Source organism: Carlito syrichta, unplaced genomic scaffold, assembly GCF_000164805.1.
Source record: "Carlito syrichta isolate Samal-C Ts95f unplaced genomic scaffold, Tarsius_syrichta-2.0.1 Scaffold313783, whole genome shotgun sequence".
NCBI lineage: Eukaryota > Metazoa > Chordata > Mammalia > Primates > Tarsiidae > Carlito > Carlito syrichta.
The window spans coordinates 224,909-234,756 of NW_007257879.1; the positions used below are offsets into that span (position 1 = coordinate 224,909).

A 9,848-nucleotide genomic window follows, 5' to 3' on the forward strand; every position below is an offset into this window, starting at 1 on the left:
CATGTGCAACCCTGAGGCTGTGGCCTGGCCTCTCTATGCTTTTGTCTGAAAAGTTATAGATATGAGATGGTGGTGACAGCTTTTTATCTAAATCCTATAATAGAAAGTGAACACTGATGGATACTCCCTTCATTAATATTAATGCCATCACCCTTTCTGGGAACCTGAGAGAACCTCTGTGAACTCCCCCCACCTAGTACGCAAGGAAAACAGGCTCTGCCCTGACAGTCACAACTGTGATATGTGTCAGGTCAAGATGTACAAGCCATTGTCCCCACACCTATATTGACCAATTCAGATTCATCTGTCCCTGAAAGGCCATTCCTGAATATAATTGCAAAAATAACTCCTTGATTGTGAGGAATTACAACCTGGGTGTTCAATACTTTTGTGAATTAAATAGTAAATCATGTACTCCACGAATGTTGGTAACAGGAGAGTCACAGAATTTAGGTGATTTGTAGTAACAGAACACACGTGGACCATTTTGTTAAAACGAGAACAGTTGTGTTGATGATAGAGGGGAAGAAATGGACTCAACACCCCTTACCAGGTGAGCGCCTTATTAACTAGGTCATTTCTGGGACTTTTGCTTGATCAGATGCTGGCATCTGTTATACCGTCACTAGGACAAATACATCATTTTAATACAGTCCAATTTTATTGATAGAACATTGGCAAAGGTAAATTTAGGGGCATGGCTAGAGCACTGGGGAATAGTGGTGAAAACAAGATGTTAATCCAGACACACTGGCCAGAGTTATGTTCCTAAAAGGGGACTTTCACTGAACAGTTATAATATGGCAATTGAAATTTTTGTGACCTAAATTGTGCATTTCATTTTCATCCACATTATTGTTAATGTTTGAATGGATAAGTCTTTATACATTTTAGCCCTCTAGTTATGAGTAGAGATATTTTATTAGGGTTTAAATTTTCAACTTTTTAATGACTATTATTTGCCCTTTGGATAAGCGTTTATTCAAATTATCTTTCCTCCCTTAAATTAGGCAATTGTATTATTGTTTATATCATTGTATTATTTTATATTTTTATTTTATGCATTTTATTATTGAGTTGCATTTTCTGTACACTCTGAAAACCAAATGATTATCACACATATGTAGTGTTAATGCTTTATTTCCTATGTAGGTGTCTTTCTCACTTTGTTGAAGGCATTGCTTGCATTACTAGTTTTTCAAAAGATAAATTCTAAAGTTTATTTTTGTCATTTGTGTTTTTATTTATTGTCTCACAAGCTATTATCTAACCCAAGACCAAACAAATCACTTTAATGTTCCTTAACGTTCTGTAGTATGGAACTTACATTTGCATCCACAATGCACATGATGCGCTTTGTATATAGGATCAGTTGAGTCTAACTTCATTGTTTTCCATGATTATGTCCAGTTATGTGAGAAGCAAAATTGTTGAAAAGAACGATTTCTTCCCCATTGACTGTTCTTGGTGCCTTTGCAGATATTCAGTTAAGAACAATTTATTTCTGAGCCCCCTTTTTTTTTAATTGATCCATATCTGGCCTCACTCTAGTGTCACTCAATCTTGATTACTTTAACTCTGAACAAAATTGAGCATCAGGAAGTATGAGGCCTTGCCATACAAATGATGTATGGTAATCATCATTTTCCTAATGTTGCTTACTTTGTCACAGCAGTAGCCTTAATAAGCAGGTTTTCAGACACTTAGAAGCGCTTCTTTTACAAGTTCTGGGAGACCACACCCAGGCTCTGCTAGCCATGGTTGAGACCTAGAACCCCCACTGCTCTGAGAAGAACCTTGGGACTGAAAATACACAACTGCTGCTCTTCAGACTAGTGTGACTCAGACAATCCACCAGGATGATGAGCAACTCCACCTGGGCAAGTAAGTCCCCTCCTCAGTCTCCGTTGCCTGAAATTCATGCAACTCACTACAGATTTTCAATGCTGCTGTTTCACGATTCTCATGATTAGTCAGATATTTTAATTTCCATATGACTTTTAGAATAAACATACATATTTGTGCAAAAAAGGGCTGAAATTTTAAAAGAGGTTGAGCTGAGACTTAGATCAGTTTGAAGAATAATACCATCTTCACAATATTAACTCTGCTGATTAATGAAGATGAACAGACAATGCATTTCAATGTATTTAGGTTTTATATTTATTTACCAATGTTTAAGAGTTTTCAGTCCACTATTTTCCTTCATTTCTTAAAAAGGATGCCATGAAAATTAATATTATTAGAATTACTATTTCTGATACCATTTAAATACTTAAATGAAAATATTTATTTTACTCCCAGGTTATTTCTACTGTTGCTATACAGAAAAATAATTGAATTCATATGTTTGCATTTTATTCTGCAACATTAGTTAGTAATAACAGTAATAAGTATTGTATTTAGTTAAAGTATTTTGTAAGTTATCTACCTTTTTTAATTTTGGTTTTTCTATGTCATTTTATTTCCATAAATATTTTAGAAAGAACTCGTGTGTCTATTAGTTCAAAGAATCCTGCAGCAATTTGTTTAGACTTGGGTTGAATTGATAGATAATTACTGAACAACAGAAATTAAACTTAGATTGAAATTTCTGATCAATGACCATAGTGTTCCTTCATATTTCTTTTTTTAAATTTCTAAACAAATAGAATATAGATTTCCATTCTCAGCTCTCTATACTCAACACCTGGTTTGTAGGTGAAAATGTGGTTTGTTATTTTGTCATAATGGAAACCACTCAACATGGAATAATGTGAATTGTATTTGTAACATGGTGCAAGAAAACACTTCAATAATCTATACTTGTGTTATGTTTTTAAAAAGACAATTCAGGAAGAAGAGAGCATTAGACATGATTCTTCAGAGAGACAGTACCAATAGGACATGATAGATGATAATGATAGATAAATAGTTGACAGATGGATGATAGATAGAAACCTAGATTATACATTGCAGATAGAGGAGAGATAATATATAGATAATAACCTATAGATACATAGATATACATAGATGATTGATAGATGATATACCAGTTATTGATAGATAGATGGAGATACATAGAATAGTCATAGATGATAGATGGAATAAAGATAGATCAATAAATGCATAGATAGATTAATAGACAGATAGATATATAGATATATACTTACATAGATAGATGAGAAGGAATTTATTAGCAGGATTAGCAAATGTGATGAGGGAGGCTGAGAAGTCCCAGGAGCGATTGTCTGCACGTTGGAGGACCAGAGAATTCAGTATCATGGCTCAGACCTGGTCAAAAGGCCTAAAACCCAGGTGATCTCATTGCATATCTCTCTGAGGACAAGGACATGAAAACATGCGACAACACTGATGCAATCCTAGAGCTCAAAGGTCACAGAAACAGGAGTTCTGATATCCAAGAACAGATTATGAGAGAGAGAGAGAGAGAGAGAGAGAGAGAGAGAGAGAGAGAGAGAGAGAGAGAATCTGATTTTTCTCTGCCTTTGTCTTCTGTTCGGCCCCCAGCTGACAGGATTGTGATCCCTTACACCGAGGGTAGATTCTCCCCACTCAGTCGGCTGACTGACAGAACAATCTCCTCTGCAAACACCAGCACACACACACACACATATAAGAAAAATGGCTTAGCTTCTATATATGTATTCGTTAATCCAGTCAAGTAGAGACCAAAAATTTAATCACAAGGGACTTTGCTTGGAACTGAATACCTAAAGAAAGTGGGCGAAATCCAAGGATGGGTTTGGCAGAACTTCAGTGAAAGAGATTTATAATCATCAAAGCACTTTCCTTCATTTCTTATTTCCACAGGTGCAATTGTAAGTCACAAAACTGTCATTGCATCCACCCAGCACAGAAGACAGCCCCCTCAGAGTTTCTGATACTCTAAGGACATGGATTTTCAAACTATCTCTCTTGCATAGTAATACACACTGTGTCTTCAGGGGTCAGACTGCTTAGCTCCATTTAGTCTGTGCTTGCGAGCATGCCACTGATCATGATGACTCTACCCTGGAATTTCAGCACATATTTTGTGTTACCATTGTATGACTTAACTTCCCATCCAATAAAGCCCTTGTCTGGGAGCCTATCACACCCAGCTTAAATAGTAGCTTGTCAAAGTATACACGGAAGTTTTGCAGGTGACCTTCACCGAGGTCCGAGGCTTACTCACAGCAGCCCCAGACTGCACCAGGTGGACCAGGGAATGGTCACCAAGGAGAAGACACTGGAGTGGATGAAATTCTCCTTGACTGTTCTTCACCGTTCCTCAGCCTTGGAACTGAGGAGTTACTTTACCTGCAGCTGCAGTCACCCAGAAGAGGATCCTCCATCTCCAGTTCATTGTGAGGAACTGTGCTCTCAGGGGCTTCTCTAGAGGAGGAATGTGATGCCCTCAGGGCACAGACATGCTTACATGTACCTCAATAGTTCTCAAGCTATTAGCATATTCACAAGCAGAGTATTTAATAGCCCTAGATGTATCCAGCATGAGAAAGGAAGACACATGAATCATGCAACTGAGGAACGCTGAGGTATGAGTCCTAATTCTCTTTGAGGATAGTGTCCCCTGTACATCCTGAAATCTATGTGGACCAAGCTCCGCCCTCTGAAGAACAAGACCCCTGAGGGCACATTCCTCACTTTTGAGCCCTCATTAGAATGGCTCAGAGGCGACCAGACCATTTCTAGGCTTTTTGGGGGGCAGATGAACCGCTATTAAAAAAAACAGCACTTCAAATAAATTAAAAGGGACAATGGTCAAGTGTTCAATTGTGACTACAGATGAAACCTGGAGCCTCCATCGCAACCTCCACCTCATCCTGTCTACGTTGAACCTGCTTTCACCTGGCCATGGGTACTGCAGGAGGCCAAGGAGCCTGCGCCTCTGACTGAAATGGACTCTGCCATGCACTTCTGACCTGGGTTTCACCTTACGACCAAGTGGTTTTTTCCAAAATATTATGGGGATACTGTATGTTTTTAAAAATTGAAAGTATTCAGGAATTAAAAACGAACTCTAGTGTATGTAATGGGCAATAGCAACTTTTTTCCTCCAAAGTCAAATATCATCCCTAGACAAGCCTGTGTGCTACAGGCCTTTCAAATGTCACCTAAACTTTAGTAAAATAAAAGAATAAGTTTGAATATACACTAGACTCACCCAGTTTGTATTTCAAGCCCATATTCTTCATCTGAAGCACTGCATCAAGGACCCCGAGTCTGCATGGCTCAAGATCACAGTACTTGGAACCAGTTTTTCTCACAATTTTCCTCTCTCAGAGCAGCATCGTGGTTGCTGTTACCATCAGAGCCTTGGAGACAACTACCTGCGAAGTTGAGTTTGGCCAGAGGCCCCTTCTGAGAATTAATGCCACTATGGTCAATAGTTGGAAAGCAGGGGGAAAAAGCACCAGGTACGTGATCTGATGATTCCCGGCCCTGTCATGTGCCGGCAGAAAGGCCTCTGTCCACTGTTTGCCCAACAGTCTGCTGCCCAGTGGCCCTTGATTCGAGGGTCTGTTGTTGGATGCTCCAGAGGTGGATGCTTCAGCCACTCTGGCCGGGGTGCTCAAGGACACTGACTTGCAGATGTGCGCCAGCAGGTACGGGTCGCAGGCCAGCTGCTGCAAACCAATGGGGTCCTCCTTCTGGTAGGCCTGGCTTCACCTGATGAATGCCTTGGCTTCAGTAATAACCACAAGCTTTGGCAGGAACTGCACCTCAGTAGGTTTCAGAATTGTGTTCTCCTGCAGAATGAATTGCAGGAACTGGTTATGGCTGAAAGGCTTCCTTCTATAGAGACACTGGTAGAAGAATCATGCCCACTGGCCAGAAAGCAACCTTATTTGGGATCTTTGGTGACTCCTTCCCAACCATGAAACACTCTGGTGGTAAATACCAGCAAGTGCCAGCATCCTGGGATGTGAGCTACATGCTGCCAACTGAGTTGTACCTGCCGTCGTCCATGATCGTGGAAAGATCAAAATCTGTAATTTTTTGTCTCTCCACTTGCTGTCTCATTTGCTAAGATAATATTATCTGGTTTGAGGTCACAGTGGATTATGAGATATTTTATTTCATTTAAGTATTTTAATGCTCTGCATTATGATGTACTGGGCCTCTTTCTCTGACATTAACTTGGGCTGTTTCAGGTAGAAGTTCAGGTCATTCCGCTCTCATAATTCTAACACAGAACGAATCAGTGCCCAGTAAGAAGTAATCATACAACTTCTCTATCTAGGGTTGGTCCAGCTCTTTGTATATCTGATATTCCATATACATATGCTGGTGTTAATTCTCCTTTTTCTCATCTCTCTGGGTTTTCTTTAACTGGTGAATTTTCAAAGCTATGTATCTTTGTTCTGTTAGATCAAAGACCTGGTAAACTTCACTGAAACCTCCTCTACCCAAGAGATGTAAAAATATCTGTCATTAAGTGTCGGATGGTCTTTAAGTTGTGCATTATCTCCATTGTGTATCCGTATTAGCTCCCTGATATGTAGATTTCTAACCCTTTCTCGTCTTTCCAGCTCTGCCTTGATCTTTGATTTCTCCTTTTTAAGATGGCCTAATCTGAATTTGAAGATTTCTTCTTGCTCGTAGTATTCTCCTAACATTCACATTTTGGATTTCAGCTCCATTCATCTTGCTCTTTGGTTTCTTTTGTTCCTAGTGGCTGGAAGGGTCAGGTCATGGCAGGAGTTTTCTACTTTGCTAGCATTTTCCTTTGCCATTCTATCTCTTCCCTTTGGGAATTTATCCATTTCTGTTGCTTGATGAGGTTCTGGAACACATAACCATCTCTCCACTGTTCACTAAAAGAGGCCCTGTGTCAGAAGGTGGTGAAGTGGCCAAGTCACAGGTGATATTGCATGTTCTTATCTCTACACACCATCTTCTCTTGTTTTGACTTTTCTATAGGAGCATCTTGCTAATTGACACACATCTATTTAGCCACTCGTATTTTACTTGCTCCTTTTGCTGTTCACCAATCTGCCATCTCAAATCACAGTAGGCTTTCAATAAGTCTTCTATCCTCACCTCCTTATTCTCTAGATATGATCTCTTGCTGTTTTCTAATGCAGATATTATTTTCTATTGGGAGATCAGACTGTGTCTGTCTATGCTGGATTGAGATTTCTGGGAGCTGCAGAAAAGCTAGACGGTGTCAGATCCCGTGGAGGAGGGGCTGCTCTACTGAATGAAAACCAACGTGAAGCAGAGGCCAGCTACCCTCCGTCCAAACTGCGTCATGTTCAGCCAAGGTTTCGCCAGTTTCACGAGTTTGGGGAGCACAGACTGCTCCTCAGCTGCCTCCTTTTCAGTGCTGCCAACCAGGCTGTAGAGGGGATGATCCACTTATTGCAATATGGCATTGGATAAGGAACATAGAGGTGAGAATCGTGCAAAGGGTGAAACACTTCATCCAGGGCTGGTTCCTGGCCTGCTTCCCCTAGCAAACTTCAAGTAATCACTGTTTTTATGTCCCCCAGGAATGCCTTTCCCTTTGATAGCTTTGCATGGATCAGCTTTTTTTTTTTCAAATTGCACTGGTCATTCTGTTTTTTTGCAGGACTCTTGACTTCTTTATCACTCAAGTATCCCATACTGCACAAACTTTGGTTGGAAGACTCACCATTGAGTGACCCCTTAATAACCGCAACTCCACTAACTTGGCCTCTAGAAGCTCCTGCCGCCATGGGTCAAGGCTGAGCAATTCTTCCATCACTGATGCTGCTGCCGCTACTGTGGCCTGCCTGGCCGGTCCCCAACCCGACTAGGCGGCTGCCACCAGCCACTCAGGGGCAGGCTGGAGCAAAGCCTGTGCCTCTCCTGAGTGCTGCAGACCTGGACTAATAGGCTGCCGGTGCTGGGTTCAGTGGAAGGCGGGATGGGAGGGCCACGGAGACTGCGGATCCTCAGGGTTGCTTGCAGAACCTAGCGCCTGATGCTGCAGAGTCCGGGTGGCCATGGGGGACGTGGGCACTCCCTCCTCCAGGATTGTTATCTGAATGTGGTCTTCTTGTAATCAGGGTCCTTCACGCGATTTTCACTCATTCACTGTGTACATACATACGTATATTTCTGTGCAAACATGTGTAGGAATCTTTCCTGCCTTACAGATGTTTTCTATTAAGATATCTAAAAGGGTTATAAATGCCCCCTCTATGTGTGGTTCTCATTACGACACTGAATTTGATCAATGCTCCCAATCCAAAAGGATGTTTGCGCAAACTTCAGCTTTCCTGATCAGCTTCTTATTACAGAATATTTTTTTTGAATGGGAAAGACCCAGAACCCCTCCCCAATCTGTGCACCTGCTCTGGGGTTGGATTCTGTCTGGGTGTGTCCTGAGTGACCACTGAAGCCCAGTCCTTGCCTTGCAGGGACGTTCCCTCTGGGCTCACAGAGCATGTTCCTCTCAGTGACTCTAGCCCAGTCTGAAATAACAAAGTCCTGGTTCAGAATTCTCCTTCAGTGACACTATATTCTGCTCACACCATCTCCTGAAATAATCCTGAACCAGGGGTCACCTGACATCCTCCCTAAATCGGCTTCCAGCTATGGTCTGGAGCATTTCAGTCACATCAGGAATCAGGTATGTTTCCCCAACTGGAGCTTCTAAAATAAGCTCTCCTGTTCCCAAGCCCAGAGATCTAGCCCAACAGCCTTCATTAACCCAACATGCTGTCAGGAGAGACCCTGTGGTCGGATAACCCCTTCTCTGGAGCCCTAGATGCTGTGACACTGTCCACACTCAGGAAGACCAGAGCTTCTTAGGATCTGGAGGAGAATCTTCTCTCCTTTAGGATCCTCTAGTTACACACCCGATCAGATAAGACTTGAATGTATACTAAATGTCATGAGACTCAGAGCCCACACCACACACGTGCGCACACACACACACTGTGGCTAGTGTTTACAGCAATGGGAGAGAAATGTGCCCTTCTTACATATGTCTAACCCATGGGTAGCATCCCCCACCCCCCACACTGATCCTATGTCTGATTCTGCCTCTTTGTCAACTAGAACAACAACAAACACAGTACACATGGACTGGGAACATGCACACACGGAGACTCACCTCTTTTCTTGGCACCTGGAAACTGCAGACATCCCTGAGGAGGGTCCATGCTCCCCTGAAGTGTCAGACACAACCTTTTTTTGCTGCCAACACTGAATTGCCCACCTGTTGGGGAGGACCCCAGAAGATCAGCTGGTCTCACTTTCAGAGGCACATTCAGGAGCCTGTGACATCCCTGGCTACCCAGGAAAAGGCGTATCCCCAGAAGCAGAGGCAGGAATTGATCTAGGACCAGGGGAACTAGGAAGGAGAACTTGATGGGTCAGGGTCCCTGTGGACCAGAGTCTGCCATCGGCCTCAACCCTCCCAACTTCTCATGTGGATATCTCTTGCAGGGTTATGTCCCGCTCTCACCTGTTCAGGTGGAATTCTGGGGGAGACTGATACAGTCTTTCAGTTCTCAAACTTCAGGATCAGGAGAGCACACTAAAAAAGCCCCCATTAATAAACCCACCTGCCTTCTGGTCTGATTGAAATAGCTCCAGAACTTAGCTAGAAACTGCATGTGTGGAGGGATCCACATGTTCCCTGGGGTAAGCAGGAGCTGCATGTGGGCTGGGAGGACTCAGGTGTTTGGAACTGGGTTCTGGATTCTGCATCTCAGTGCAAAGTCTGCAATGCAGCTTCCCAGTGTCTACCTAGATGTGGTACCTGAGTCTCTGCCCTAATCCCAGGCTGGGCCCTGGGACTCACTTTCACCAGTGAGGGAGTCCTATTAACAGTGAAGACTCTTAGCTGTCATTGTCTCTGCTGAAGA

The 9,848-nt window shown here is 42.5% G+C and overlaps 1 pseudogene; it reads right to left on the reverse strand.

Annotated features, from left to right (window-relative positions):
• Nucleotides 1–5,282: 5,282 nt before the first annotated feature.
• Nucleotides 5,283–7,732, reverse strand: LOC103273151 (annotated as a pseudogene).
• Nucleotides 7,733–9,848: the final 2,116 nt, after the last annotated feature.